Consider the following 16,143-nt stretch of genomic DNA (forward strand, 5'->3'; position numbering starts at 1 on the left):
ATTTTCAAGATTTGTGTTATTTTTTGGTTCTATATAAATTTTTGTAATATGTGTTCTATATCTTTAATATATGTCATTGGTATTTTAATAGGTATTGCATTGAATTTATAAATCGCTTTGAGTAATATAGACATTTTAATTATGTTTATTCTTCCTAACCATCAGCACGGTATATGTTTTCACTTGTTTATATCTTCCTTGATTTCTTTTATCAATGTTTTATAATTTTCAGAGTACAAGTCTTTAATCTCCTTAGTTAAATTTACTCCTAGGTACTTTATTTCTTTGGTTGCAATGGTGAAGGAGATTGTTTCCTTAATTTCTCTTTCTGACAGTTCATTGTTAGTGTATAAAAATGCATCTGGCCCTGGCTGGTTGGCTCAGTGGTAGAACATTAACCTGGCATGCAGGAGTCCCGGGTTCCATTCCCAGCCAGCGCACACAGGAGAAGCGCCAATCTGCTTCTCCACCTCTCCCCCTCTCTTTCCTCTCTGTCTCTCTGTCTCTCTCTTCCCCTCCCGCAGCCAAGGCTCCATTGGAGCAAAGTTGGCCCGGGCGCTGGGGATGGCTCTATGGCCTCTGCCTCAGGTGCTAGAATGGCTCTGAATGCAACAGAGCAACGTCCCAGCTGGGCAGAGCATCGCCCCCTGGTGGGCATGCTGGGTGGATTCCATTTGGGCACATGCAGGAGTCTGTCTGACTACCTCCCCGTTGCCAACTTCAGAAAAATACAAAAAAAAAAATGCATCTGATTTTTGAGTATTAATTTTATATCCTGCCACCTTGCTGAATTCATTTATCAGGTCAAGCAGATTTTTGACTGAGACTTTAGGGTTTTCTATGTTCAATATCATATCATTTGCAAATAATGATAGTTTTGCTTATTCTTTTCTAATTTGGATGCCTTTTATTTCTTCTTCTTGTTTGATTGCTGTGGCTAGGACTTCCAGTACTATGTTGAATAAGAGTGGTGAAAGGGGGCACCCCCACCTTGTTCCTGATCTTAAGGGAATTGCTTTTAATTTTTGCCCATTGAGTATGATGTTGGCTGTGGGTTTGTCAGAGATGGCCTTTATCATGTTGAAGTATGTTCCCTATATACCCACTTTGCTGAGAGTTTTGATCATGAATGAGTGCTAGATTTTATGAAATGCTTTTTCTGCATCTATTGAAATTATCATGTGGTTTTTCTCCTTCCTTTTGTTTATGTGATGAATCACATTGATTGATTTGTGAATCTTGTTTCATCCTTGCCTCCTGAGAATAAATTCCACGTGATCATGATGTATATGATTTTTTTCATATATTGTTGGATCTGGTTTGCTAATATTTTGTTGAGGATTTTATCATCTAAATTCATCAGGGATATTGGCCTATAATTTTCTTTCTTTGTGTTGTCTTTGCCTGGTTTTGGAATCAGAGTTATGCTCGCCTCATAAAAGGGGCTTGGAAGTCCTTCTTCCTCTTGAACTTTTTGAAATAGCTTGAGAAGGATAGGAGTTAGTTCTTCTTTGAATATTTGGTAGAATTCACTTGTGAAGCCTTTAGGCCCAGGATTTTTCTTTGTTGAGAGTTTTTTGAAAACTGTTTCAATCTCATTTGTTGTAATTGGTCTGTTTAGGTTTTCTGATTTTAATTTTTGGAAAATTATGTGTTTCAAGGAATTTGGTCATTTCATCTAGGTCGTCTAAGTTTTGGCATACAGTTCTTCATAGTATTTTCTTATAATATTTTGTATTTCTGTTGTGTCAGTTGTTATTTCTCCACTCTCATTTCTAATTTTATTTATTTGAGTCCTCTCTCTCTTTTTCTTGGTGAGTCTGGTTAAAGGTTCATTAATTTTGTTTACCTTTTCAAAGAACCAGCTCCTGGTTTCATTGATCCTCTGTATTATTTCTTTAGTCTCTATGTCATTTGCTTCTGCTCGGACCTTTATTATTTCCTTCCTTCTACTACCTCTGGGCATTACTTGCTGTTCTTTTTTTAGCTCTTTTAGATGCAGGGTTAAGTTGTTTATTTGAGCTTTTTCTAGCTTTTTTTTTTTGTATTTTTCTGAAGCTGGAAACGGGGAGAGACAGTCAGATAGACTCCCGCATGCACCTGACTGGGATCCACCCGGCACACCCACCAGGGGCAACGCTCTGCCCCTCCGGGGTATTGCTCGGCCGTGACTAGAGCCACTTTAGTGCCTGGGGCAGAGGCCAAGGAGCCATCCCCAGCGCCCAGGCCATCTTTGCTCCAATGGAGCCTTGGCTGCGGGAGGGGAAGAGAGAGACAGAGAGGAAGGAGTGGAGGGTGGAGAAGCAAATGGGCGCTTCTCCTATGTGCCCTGGCTGGGAATCGAACCCGGGTCCCCCGCATGCCAGGCCAACACTCTACTGCTGAGCCAACCGGCCAGGGCCTCTAGCTTCTTAAAGGGTGGCTATATTGATATAAATTTCCCTCTCAGTATTGCTTTCACTATGTCCCATAAATTTTGAGTTGTTGTATGCTCATTATCATTCATTTCTAGGATTTTTTAAATTTCTTTTCTGATCTCATTCTTAATCCATTCGTTATTTCACAACCTGCTATTTAGTTTCCATGTGTTTGAGAATTTTTGAGCTTTTCTGTTGTGGTTCATTTCTAGTTTCATGCCATTGTGATCAGAGAAAGTGCTTGATATGATTTCAATCTTCTTAAATTTGTTGAGACCACTTTTGTGCCCTAACATGTGGTCTATCCTACAGAATGTACCATGAGCACTTGAAAGGAATGTATATTCTGCTGCTTTAGGGTGAAAGGTTCTGAATATATTTATTAAATCGAGTTGATCTAATGTGTCCTTTAAGTCTGCTATTTCTTTGTTAATTTACTTTCTTGAGGATCTATCTAGTGATGTTAGTGGGGTATTAAAATCCTCTACTATTATAGTATTGCTGTTGATCTCGCTCTTTATATCCATCAAAGTCTGCTTTATATATTTAAGTGCTCCTGTATTAGGTGTGTAGATATTTATAATAGTTATATCTTCCTGTTGGATTGCTCCCTTTATCATTATGTAGTGGCCTCCTTTATCTTTTACTATATTCTTTGTTTTAAAGTCCATTTTGTCTGATATAATTATTGCTATCCCAGTTTTTTTTCATTTCTATTTGCATGAAAGTTTTCTTCCATCCTTTTACCTTCAGTCTATGTGCATCTTTCGTTTTATGATGTGTTCTTGTTGGCAGTATATGTATGAGTTCTGTTTTCTTATCTGCGCAACTAACCTATATCTTTTGATGAGATCATTTAATCCATTTACATTTAAGGTTATTTTGATATGTAGTTGTTTATTGCCATTTTATTCTTTAAAGCTGCATTCCTCTTTTGTTATATTCTTTTTATCCCTTTAATCTGTTTACAACAGGCCCATTAGCATTTCTTGCAGCATTGGTTTGGTTGTAGTGAATTCCTTGAGTTTTTTTTTTTTTTGTCCTGGAAGCTTTTTATTTATTCTTGAATTTTAAATGATAGCCTTGCTTGATAAATTAGTCTTGTTTGTAGGTTCTTGTTCTGCATTTCTTGGAACATTTCTTGTCATTCCTTTCTGGCCTCAAGTGTTTTTGTTGAGAAGTCAGATATCATGCTTATGGGAGTTTCTTTGTAGGTGATAGCCTTTTCTTCTCTAGCAGCTTTTAATATTTTCTCTTTATCACTTAATTTTGGTGTTTTAATTATGATGTGTCTTGGTGTAGGTTTCTTTGGGTTTCTCTTTAATGGAGTTCTCTGTTTTTCTATAACTTGTGAGACATTTTCCTGCATTAATTTATGAAGTTTTCCAGCTATGATATGATTGATAAAAGTTTCTATTCCTTGTTATTTCTCTTCTTCTTCAGGAACCCCTATGATGCAGATGTTATTTCTCTTCATGTTGTCCCAGAGCTCTCTTAGAGTTTCCTCAGACTTTTTGAGTCTCTTTGTTTTTCCTGCTCTGCTTCTTATGCATTAATTCATATTGTCCTCAAACTCGCCGATCCAATCCTCAGCTTCATCCATCCTGCTTTTAATTCCTTACATTGTCGTCTTCATTTCTGATATTGTATTTTTTATTTCTGACTGATTCTTTTTTATTATTTCAATGTCCTTTTTTATATTTTCTATCTCTTTTTTTTTTGTATTATTCTGAAGTTGGAAACGGGGAGGTAGTCAGACAGACTCCCGCTTATGACCGACCAGGATCTACCATCATGCCCACCAGGGGGCGATGCTCTGCCCAGCTGGGATGTTGCTCTGTTGCAACCAGGGCCATTCTTGCACCTGAGGCCAAGGCCATGGAGCCATCCTCAGCTCCCGGGCCAAATTTGCTCCATTGGAGCCTTGGCTGCGGGAGAGGAAGAGAGAGACAAGGAGGAAGGAGAGCGTGAGGGTTGGAGAAGCAGATGGGCGCTTCTCCTCTGTGCCCTGGCCAAGAATTGAACCTCGGACTCCTACACGCCAGGTTGACGCTTTACCACTGAGAAAACTGGCCAGGGCCTATTTTTTATCTCTTTGTTTAGGTGTTTGTAAGGACCATATATTGTTGTTCTAAGATGTTTGAGCATCCTAACAATTTTAAACTCTTCATCTTGTATTTTTTTAAAACTCTGTATCCAGTAATTTGGTTATATCTGACTCATTTTGAACTCTGCATTTGGTAATTTGGTTATATCTGACTTATTCAGGTTCTTTTCTGGAAATTTCTCTTGATTCATTTGTGTTGCATTTCTCTGTCTTCCTATTTTGTCTGTGTATAAGAGGGTTTAGGCCACTGGAGTCCAATGGGTGTGGCCTCTGTGTTCCCTAGGTTTGGCTGTCTGCAGGCCCACCAACCCCTCTGCTGCTGCCTAGGATGTTTAGGTATGGGCATTGCCAGTTTCTGCCACTCCTCCACAGGAGGGGCTGTGATCACTTGTCTCGTACTCCAATCCTCGGCAGCCTTGGCCTTTGCCCTGCCCCCACAGGTGGGATTATGTGCCACGCCCAGGTCGCAAGCCTCTGTATCACAGGCAGAGGTGAGCACCTTTGCTCAGGTGCAGGTCTTTGCCTGATTCTTGGCTTTTGCCCCACCCCCATGGGAGGAGCCCACTTGCAAGTTGGCTGCAAGCCTCGGCTCTGCGGGCCAAGCAGGGCTGTGCATCTGTTCTCAGTCTCGGGTCTCTGCCTGTTCTAGGCTTTTGCCCCACCCCACAGAATGAGTCCATTTGCTGTAAACCTTGGTTCCGCAGGCCGGGCGAGGCTGCATGACCGCACACCCTTGCTCAGTGAAAGGTCTCCATCCCTTCCGGGGCTGCCGCTCCCCCCCCCCCCCCGCAGACGGGATTGCAGGCAGGCTACAGCTGGGCCTGACCACTTTTGTGTTTCCTCTGCCCCTGCCGGGCAAGACTGAGCTTACACCTGGACCTCAGTCGTGCTGACCAGCTTCCACCCTTGCTGAAGGAACCATGCTTCCATATCCCACTGCCACCCACCCTCCGCGAGCCCTCAACCATGTGGGTGGAGACGCTGCAGCTCAGACCCTAACACTAAATACGGTAGTCCCGAAAGCTCCCTCCTTCTAAGCGACTCTGCTCTGAGTGCCACGGGATAACTTGTTTGGCTGGTGTCCTGGTTCTCTTTGCTGGTATTGCTGGTTCCAGGGGAAATATGTGCTTCAGATTTGGGGAGTGACTCATCCAGGGGTGAAAATAGCTGTTCCTCAAAGTGGTTTTCCTGTGCTTCCTATATTACATTTTCTTTCCTCTCTCCAGTCCTGTCTTCTCTCCCTGTCTCCTGGAAACCTGGGTGAGTGGTTGTGAGAGAGGTTTTGTGCGCAGTCCCTTTAAGAATAATCCTGGGTCTGAGAAATCTGTCTCTTTCTCACAAACAGTATCCTGACTTGTTTCCAGCTAAATATGTCCATACGCCTCTTCCAGGCTCTGGGGCTACAGGCTGGAGCTTTGATCCTGAAGCTTAGGACCCTCCTTTCTCCTGTAAACTCACTTCCTGCCACGTGAGTCTCTCCTGGCTGCCATTCACTCCGGGGAGCTGAGCAGCCCTCTCTGCATTTTTGCATTTCCGCTTTTTCCTACCAGTCTCAGTGTGGCTTCTTCGGTGTTCCTTGGTTAAAGAGTCCTCTTAGTTTAGTCCAAAGTTGGTTTTGCCAGATGATGATTCTTAAAATTAAGTTGTATTGTAATCCACTTTGGTTCTGGGAGGTGAAAGTTGGTACATCTGCCTACTCCATCTCCATCTTGCCACTCTGACTTACTTTACTTAGCATAACACCCTCAAGATCCATCCATATTGTTGCAAAAGGCACGATTTAATTCATTTTTATGATTGATAATAGTAATATATCACATATATATGGTGATATCACATATATATCTATCACATATTCTTAATCCATTCTTCCATTGGTGTATGCTTTGTTTCCATATGTCAGCTATTATAGATAGTGTTGCTGTGAACATAAGGATACATACATCTTTTCAAATTAATGTTTGTGATTTATCTAGATAAATACCCAGAAGTGGAATTACTGGTCATATTGTAGTTTTTGTTTAATTTTTGAGGAACCTTCATAATGTTTTCCATAGTAACTTTCCCATTTACATTTCCATAAAAAATGCACAAGAGATTTTTTTATCCATATCATCACCAACATGTTATTTTTTGTCTTTTTTATAATATCCATTCTGCCTGACCAGGTGGTTGCGCAGTGAGCAGAGCATCCTACTGGGAAGTGAAGAACTCAGGTTCCAGACGCCAAGGTCTCCAGCTTGAGCACGGGCTCACCTGGTTTGATCAAGCCTCACCAGCTTGAGCCCAATGTTGCTGGTTTGAACAAGGGGTCACTCACTCTGCTGTAGCCCTCCCAGTCAAGGCATGTATAAGAAAGCAATCAATGAACAACTAAGGTGCTGCAATGAAGAATTGATGCTTCTCATTTCCCTCCCTTCCTGTCTGTCCCTGTCTATACCTCTCTCTGACTCTCTCTGTCTCTGTCACAAATAATAATAATAGCCATTCTGACAGGTGTGAGGTGAAAGTACATTGCAATTTTGCATTTTCTTGATAATCAGTGGGGGTGAGCATTTTTTTCATGGTTTTTTTGGCCATTTGTATGTCTTCTTTAGCAAAATATCTATTCAGATCCTCTGCCCATTCTCTCTGTAGTATAAATTTGAGGAAGAGGTCATTTAAAAAAAATATGTAAGAAAAAGCAGTTAAGAGAACTCTGTAAGTGGGAATTTTATTAGAAGGACACGAGCCTGGGGAAATGTACTAAGTGTGGAATAACCCTTAGAATATCATTAATGACACAAACCTGACACTTTACAATATTTGAAATTGATTTTCTTTTTTTAAAAGATTTTTTAAGCCTGACCTGTGGTGGCGCAATGGAATAAAGCCGTCGACCTTGAACACTGAGGTTGCCGGTTCGAAACCTTGGGCTTGCCTGGTCAAGGCACATATGGGAGTTGATGCTTCCTGCTCCTCCCCCTTCTCTCTCTCTCCCCTCTCTCTAAAAATCAATAAATGAAATATTTAAAAAAAAAAAGATTTTTTAAATTTATCATTTTAGAGAGAAGAGAGACAGAGAGAAAGGGAAGGAACAGGAATCATCAACTCTCATATGTGCCTTGACCAGGCAAACCAGGGGTTTCAAACCAGCAACCTCAGTGTTCCAGATCGATGTTTTATCCACTGCACCACCACAGGTCAGGCCAAAATTGATTTCTAATTATGTTCAGATAGAGGTATTGTATTTTATGTTTACCACCATTGCACACACAGTGCCAAAAATTTTTATTCTCATTGTTCCATTCAAGAGATAGTTCTGCTTTTCAGGGCGAAGAACTTGTGGATGACAAGCAGTTATTTTATTTATTTATTTTTGTGAAAGAGACAGAGAGAGGGACAGATAGGGACAGATAGGCAGGAAGGGAGAGGGATGAGAAGTGTCAATTCTTCGTTGCAGCTCTTTAGTTGTTCATTGATTGCTTTCTCATATGTGCCTTGATTGGGGGGCTACAGAAGATCCAGTGACCCCTTGCTCAAGCCAGCAACCTTGGGATCAAGCCAGCGACCATGGGATGATGTCAATGATCCCACATTCAAGACTGTGACCCGATGCTCAAGCTGGTGAGTCCCCGTTAAGCCAGATGAATTCCCGCTCAAGCCGGCAACCTCAGAGTTTCAAACCTGGGTCCTCCTCATCCTAGTTGGATGCTCTATCCACTGTGTCACTGCCTGGTAAGGCCCAAGCTGTTATTTTTTTCAATTGCACAAAAATAATCAATTAATTAATGAATAATAGAAAACTCTTGTGATGTGCTACAATAGAGTAATTTTTTGAGAACAACAATTTTATTTTATTATACGTCCAATGATAAAACTTTATGTGATGTCTTTCTGTTATAGGGTAACATTCACTGAATATTATACTTATTATTTCATAAGGGTGAACTAACTTAAGGCCTGACTCTCCCTCTAAATTCAATTCATAAATTTGTGAAGCTATAAAATGAAATGAAGCAGTCTTGCCTTGACGGGCAAAACTGTACTAAAACTTGCTCAACATATGATCAGAATTATATTTTAAAATAGCACCACTTCAAACTTTTCTTCACACACAACATTCAACATATGCCTGATATCTTGTACAAGCAACTAGGACACTCACCATGACTGCCAAACGTAACATTCTTGAATCATTCTTCTCATAATGTCAACAAGAACAATTTTCCAGTACTGGTTACTTTTTCTATTTTTATTTTTTGTAGTGAGAAAGAAAGAGAGAAAGACAGACAGACCAGAAGGGAAAGAGATGAAAAGCATCAACTCATAGCTTCGTCATTTTAGTTGTTCATTGATTGCTTCTTATATATGCCTTGACCAGGAGGATCCAGCCAAGCCAGTGGCCCTCTGCTCAAGCCAGCGACCTTGGGATCAAGCCAATGACCATGGGGTCATGTCTATGATCCCACGCTCAAGCCGCCAAGCCAATGACCATGGGGTCATGTCTATGATCCCATGCTCAAGCCGGCAACCCCAGCTGAAGCTGGCAACATTGGGGTTTCAGGCCTGGGTTTTCAACGTCCCAGATCAACACTCGATCCACTGTGCCACCACTGGTCAGGCTCCAGAGCAATTTATGAGTCTTTCTCTATATGCAGGCATTTTAATTTAATCAAGTTTAACAGGTCATAAGAAAAAATATGTAAGAGTGTGAACTTTTCCTGTGGGTGTATAATCACACACCCACCTAAATTGTGTCCTTGTCATTTTGTTTGATGATAAAACATTTAATAGCCCTAAAAAATCATTTGAGATTTTAGAATATTGATGTAAAGCTACCTAAATGAAAGAAAATTATCATGTTTTATATTTAAAAGTGCATTCCATACAATAGTTCTACACTGTGTCCATAAAGTCATGGTGCACTTTTAACCGGTCACAGGAAAGCAACAAAAGATGATAGAAGTGTGAAATCTGCACCAAATAAAAGGAAAACTCTCCCAGTTTCATACCTATTCAGTGCAGTTCGATGTGAGCTCATGCACAGATTTTTTAGGGTTCCTTACGGGGTTTCTTCACCAAACTGCCGGTTTCTTTCAACTGCTTATCACACTGATTAATGTTATTCCTATGTGGTGGAACTTCGTTATAAAAGCGCCGATATTCACGTTGCACTTTGGTCATGGATTCGAATTTAGCGAGCCACAGAACGCACTGAACTTTCCTCTGTACTGTCCACATCTCGATTGGCATGGCCGTGGTCTGCTCCACTATATACACGGTGTTACATCATCATCTGTGCATGCGCACATGCTGCCACATCATCCTACAGAAATTGGGAGGGTTTTGCTTTTATTTGGTGCAGATTTCACATTTCTATCGTCTTTTGTTCCTTTCCTGTGACCTGTCAAAAGTGCACCATGACTTTATGGACACGCTGTATTTGCTCATCTAAGTTATTAATTAGCTAAAATATTGCTAGTTATTTTGTTCCAGTAATGACTGTGGTGGCAATTGAGTGCAAATCAAGATTTTCAATTAACCTTCTTCCCAAAGGAAAATATCTAAAATGGTGGTGTATTCAAGCACATAATTTCATTATTTATTTTCTAGCTTGTTTATTTATTATTATTATTTAAACCCAATAACCAGAAATGAGAACCATGTTAAGACCGAATACTAAGTAGCAGGTATTTCCAACTGTAGCCATTTTCACTAAAAAAAGGGTTTAAGTTGTTAATAAATGATGAATTTTTATTATTTCTATATTAATCATTTCCTTGGATATTTTCTGTTAATGATAAATGGGGTAATTTTGTGTCATTTCTTTCAGTATTGCATTTAAAAATGAATAATAATTATTTCCAACAGAAAACAAAGAACTCTCACTTTCTAATCTTCTACCACTGTATCCTAAATAGAACCATTTCTTTGAAAAACAGTATAAGTAAGTTAGGTTGTCACAATGAAGCTTTCAGAAAATATATTGTTTAAACATCAGACAAGGAGAAAACTATATCACCATCTCTCAAGTGCCCATTTTTCAAACTGATTCCTTTAAAACTAAGTAAAAAAAAAACCCACTTCTATTTGTATTTCAATAATCTACATATCCATTTTTAATCACAGACTAACTTCCCTTTGACACCCAGTTTATGTACGAGGTATGCACCATAAAAATGGCAGCCAGTGTTTTGGTTTCTCTTGCTGCAGATCAAATTTATTTATTTATTTAGTGAGAGAAGGGGAAATAGTGAGACAAACTCCCACATGCTCCCCAACCAGGATCTACCCCCTCAACCCCTGTCTGGGGCTGATATTCGAATCAATCGAGCTATTTTTATTGCCTGAGGGTGATGCTCAGACCAACCGAGCTGCAAGAGAGGAAGAGAGAAAGAAGGGGAAGAGAAGCAGATGGTTTCTTCCCTTGTGTCCTCTGACTGGGAATCACACCTAGGACATCCATACACTGGGCCAACACTTTATCCACTGAGCCACTGGCCACGGCCACAAAAGACTGGTTTTAACTTATGTGAAAATAAGACCTTTGCAGAAGCCACTAAGTTAAGATGCAGTCATTAGGGTAGGCCTAAATCCAGTATAACTGATGTTTTCACAAGAAGACAAAATTTGGGCACAGAGACACCCAGAACAGGGAAGGCCACATGAAGATGGAAGCAGAGATTGCCATGATGTAGCCATTAAGCCAAAGAATGTCTGGGCACACTAGAAGCTGGAAGAGTTAAGGAAGGACCTTCTCTTAGAAGTTTCAGAGGGAGAACAGCCCTGCTGACATCTTGATTGCAGACTTGTAACCTCAAGAACTGTGAGAGAATTTTTGTTGTTCTAAGCTACACAGTTTGTGGTATTGGAGTAAGGAAGCCTCAAGAAATGAACAAACCTCTCACATTTCTGTGGGCTGACTGGACTTGGTGGGTCCTTCTCTGTCAGGCTCTCTCAGATGATGGTTGGGTCTGGAGTCATGTGAAATGCTCAATTGGGCCAGATGTCCAAGATGGTACACTCACATGACCACAATTGATGCTGCACTCACATGACCACAATTGATGCTGTCATTGGCCAGGGGCTCAGTTGGAGTTGTAGACCTTACTTGTGGCCTCTCCACATGGTGTTGACTTCTGATGGCATCACTGTGTCTTTAGAATGGTCATTCTAAAGATGTGGGAAATGAAAACTGCTGGGCCAGTCAGGCCCTGGACCTAGCCAGAAATTGGTACAGCCTCTGTTCTCTCATATTCTATTATTCACACCCATCCAGGGAGTGTAAATCATTTTGAAGCCAAATGCTAGTGAATGCCTTGCTATGTCCATGGAGAGATGCTGAGGTGTCCAACCTCAGACTCAAGGCACCAGGGCTCTGGGGTGGTGAGAATGTCATCTTCCTTAGTCTGGCCACTGTCTAGGCTGAGTAAGAGAAAGCTGTAGCCCACCAGGGCTGCCCCTCACCATGACACTTTCACCAGTAAACAAGATAAAACAACTTCTTAAACTTGAACACGTTGGTGTGAAAGTTTGTGTCCAAACCAGGGGTTGTGGTGGCCTTTTTTAAAAAATATATACACTGGAACATACGAAGACAAAAGGAGAGTCTGATAAAGAAGTTGTTTAAGATAAACTCAGAGTGTTCATTGAAAAGAAAGCACAGCTAGGACTTTTAGGAACAGAAATGTATCAGACTGAGAACAAATTATCCGGTGAGTTTGTGTTCAATAACCCACACATCAAAGGACCAGTGGCTGTGGAAAAAGCTTTCATGTTTGACCCCTGAGGTCTACTCTGGCTCCAGGAATGCGTGTGAAAGCCCTGAGCCCACTGAAGAAATCATGCTCAAGGTTTATAATGCTTGGCTGCCTTATGAGGAAAATACAGTGATGCATTTTGAAAATGAAGCTACTGTGTTAGATTTCAGAAGTGATGTCTCTCTCTCTCTCTCTCTCTCTCTCTCTCTCTCTCTCTCTCTCTGTGTGTGTGTGTGTGTGTGTGTACACTTGTTTTTTTAAGGGACAGGATATGAGAAGCCATCATTGTATTTGGGTTGTTTATTTGACCTGTAGAGGAAAACGAATCCTATCCTGTATTTAATTCTCTTGCACCTTTTCTGTTAGAACCAGTTTTATGGATGGTGCCTGCCTGGAAAGACGTCGGTAAACACAGTTTTAATAGGTTTGCATTCTATAGATCTTTGCTGAATGGCTTGAATGTGCATCTCTAGGCCAGATTGATGGTTCTTGAAATTTAGAGGCAGAAAGTTCTGACTGCTGGTTTGACATGGTGGTGCATTGTTTATCTACCAAACTTGGTACAGCCTTTCTACATTTTTATCCAAAATTTCATTGCCAAATGCGTTATTTATTCACCCTTTAGCAGCATCAACCATTAGGTGAAAGTATCAAAGATTTCCATGAACTGCAGTGCAGAATGGTTTTGAATGATGGCATCAAAAGGTAAGAAATACTTCGCCCACTATTTTTCACCCATTTCTTTTGCTGTTCTAACATCTGCTTTAGGTGGGATCTAAAGCTGACTTAGATCTTTTTGTCTGAAAGGTCTCTTACAAGCCATCTTGCCCACCTCCTCAGTTCTATACCTAAGGAATCAAAACCCTGGGAAGAAAACAGGCTTCTGTCCACCTGCATAATGCAGAGCTGCAAAGGTGACACACTAGCCTGGCGTTCCTAGGCAGGCAGTGAAGGTAAATGAGTGGTCTGGCTTTTGTCTGATTGCCATTGCGATAAGATTTCCCTGTAATTTGATGGAGATCATATTTTTATTTTATTATGGGGGAGAAAAACTATATTTTAAAATTCCTTTAAGTGAATTACCATGTTGTTTCTTTTGAAGTATGAAGCAGTGGTTTATACTAGCAGAGAAGACATTGTAGCAACTCAGAAGTTCCCCTTTTGCATATAGTGGGATTAGTGGGGCAGAGCATAGGGTTTTTTCCCTAAAATTCCTAATATGCATATACTTTCTGGATCCTAAGTCCAGTTGTTAACATGTTTAAATTTAACCTTTTAACTTAACATTTTTATCACCAATTTCTTCTAACAGAGTTCCTTTTGTAATATAATTATTGATATTCCTGGGTTTGACATTTAAGTGTTTTATGAGATGCTATATGTTTTTTCTTTTTTTCTTCTTCGTCTTTTCCAAGTGAGAGGAGGGGAGATAGAGAAACAGACTCTTGCATGCATCCTGATCAGGATCTACCTGGCAACCTCCATTCTGGGAGATGTTCTGTCTATCTGGGGCCATAGTTGCCACTGAGCTATTTTTAGCATCTGAGGCAGAAGCTCCATAAAGCCATCCTCAGCATCCAGGGCAGATGTGCTTGAACCAATCCAGCCATGGCTATGGTTGGGGAAGAGAGAGAGAGAGAGAGAGAGGAAAAGAGAGAGGGGGGTGGGTGGGTGGGGAGGGGTGGAGAAGCAGACAGTCACTTCTCCTGTGTGCCCTGACCAGAAATCAAACCTTGGACATCTGTATGCCAGGCCTATGCTCTACCACTGAACCAACTGGCCAGGGCACCACATGCTTTTTCTGAAAGCTGAGTTTATGAAATGAAGTAACTGAGTTCCTTGATGTTTGTCATATTTACTAAAGTGCCTGTCACAAAATGTATCTAATCCTAGAGCAGTAGATTTATGTTCATGAGTTTGTATTAATATAATTGTCAACCCACTTATAATTTGTGCAATGTGGAATGTATGTGGTGATTGAGTTGCCAAAAAAGAGATGTGACCACTTTGTGATAAATAAAAATTAGTAGTTGAAGAACAGCTCTTTGAGATGGTCTGGACCATTACTCATCACTGGCAATACTGAGGAACAAAATTAAACTGTAGAATATATTAATTCTCAGGCTAGCAGATGCTACCTTGGAAACCAGAAAAGCTAAAGAAGCCCTCAAGGGTTCTAAATGACAGAGTGTCTTCAACCCAATTTCATCCAAGAATCTTTCTCACACTTGGGTCACAGGTTAAGAGGTTCAGGAGACATTTCCTTGTTTTCAAATCACTTAATGTAACTGTTATACCATGCTCAGAGACTTTCTAGCTAATGAGGACAGATTGTCGCTAAAGGCCTCAAAATCCTTTATTCAATGTGTCTTCGTTAAATATCTTCTCCGGGACCACATTGTGTTGGTTGTTGAGACAAGAAAATAAGTAGGAATTCTAGAAGTTCAAGAGAAAAAAATGCCTTCCATCTAGGGCGATGGAGTCCAGAAGATTCTCCTATCCTTTCTTTTCATTTTTTTTCTTTCCAAGTGTGAAAAATGTAGAGGACTGGCTCTCGGAGCCACCCTTGCCATGTCTTTTTCTAGACATTGTTTTCCCACTAGGTGTCCAGCCTGGATACTGCTGGAGCCTGAGGAGGCCCCATGAGGCCACGACATCCTGGGCAAACACATTCCTGTGATGTGAGCTCTTTATGACCTGAGATGTTTCAGGTGAGGCTAGACCTGTCCAGGAGATAGATTCCTGCTCTCCGTTCAGGTTAGGAGAAACAGAAATAAAATGCAGAGAGGTTAGAAGAGAGCTGCATCCTACATCTGGTGTGGACTGTGGAGGGTACTCTGGGGTTATTTACAGAAGAGGTTGTTCTCTTGTGGAAACCAGTGGCTTTACTCTGGTGCAGCCCTTGAAGGACGTTTGGTGACATCAGGGGCTTCCAAAAGTAGGAGTGAGGTGGGGATGAGGAGAAGATAATTGAAGTCCCTCAACCTTTCTTTTTTTCTTTTACTAGAGTATATTTTAGAATAGTTTTAGGTTCACAACAAAACTGAGCAGAAGGTACAGACATTCCCCATAAACCCCTGCCTGCCACATGCACAGCCTCCCCCATTCAATATCCCCACCAGAGTGGTACATTTGTTACAATCTGTGAACCTACATCAACATATCGTTATCATTTTTGGTGTACATTCTATAGTTTGGGCAAATGTATAATACATCTTACTCTATGATAGTACCGTACAGAATATTGTTTCACTGTTCTAAAAATCCTCTACGTTCAGCAATTCATTCTCCTCCCTCCAACCCCCAGCAATCACTGATTTTCTTCCAGTGGAATTCTATTACATTTGTTGCATGATAAGCTTTCCTAACTTTGAAATTTGCATGGATGTTTTTTTTTAATCACAATCTCATTTATTGATGAAGTTGAAGTAATTAAAAAAAAGAACATTGGACAGCATTAAAATATGAACCTGAAAACTCTCATTATTTTCCTAAGTGAAAACTGTCTCCCCCTCCAAGAAATAATTTAGAAAAGGTTCTTTTCTTAACTGGTGTGTCAAAGTATGTTAGTTTGTTAATTATTTTTAAGTAATAAAATAAGTATCAATCTAACATTCTAACACATAGTCTGACACCCTTGGTAGGCAAGCATTGCCTGCCTTATAAATGAGCAAAACAGAAATACCAACCCTGAAGAGGAATAACAACCTCAAAATTATTCAATATTGAATTAAGGGAGGACAGTGAATATATCATGAACAATATCTAAATATTGCATTACCTAAGATGGTTTTTACTACCTTTCTCTGCAAATGCATATTAGAACACATTATCCTTTCTATAAGTATTTTTCTCTATAAGTATTTTTCAGTATAAC

The 16,143-nt window shown here is 40.4% G+C and overlaps 1 pseudogene; it reads left to right on the plus strand.

Moving 5' to 3' along the window:
* The first annotated feature begins 11,898 nt into the window (after positions 1-11,898).
* On the plus strand, positions 11,899-12,288 carry LOC136386124 (iron-sulfur cluster assembly 1 homolog, mitochondrial pseudogene; annotated as a pseudogene).
* The last annotated feature ends 3,855 nt before the right edge of the window (positions 12,289-16,143 follow it).

Source organism: Saccopteryx leptura, chromosome X (assembly GCF_036850995.1).
Source record: "Saccopteryx leptura isolate mSacLep1 chromosome X, mSacLep1_pri_phased_curated, whole genome shotgun sequence".
NCBI classification, from domain to species: Eukaryota; Metazoa; Chordata; class Mammalia; order Chiroptera; family Emballonuridae; genus Saccopteryx; species Saccopteryx leptura.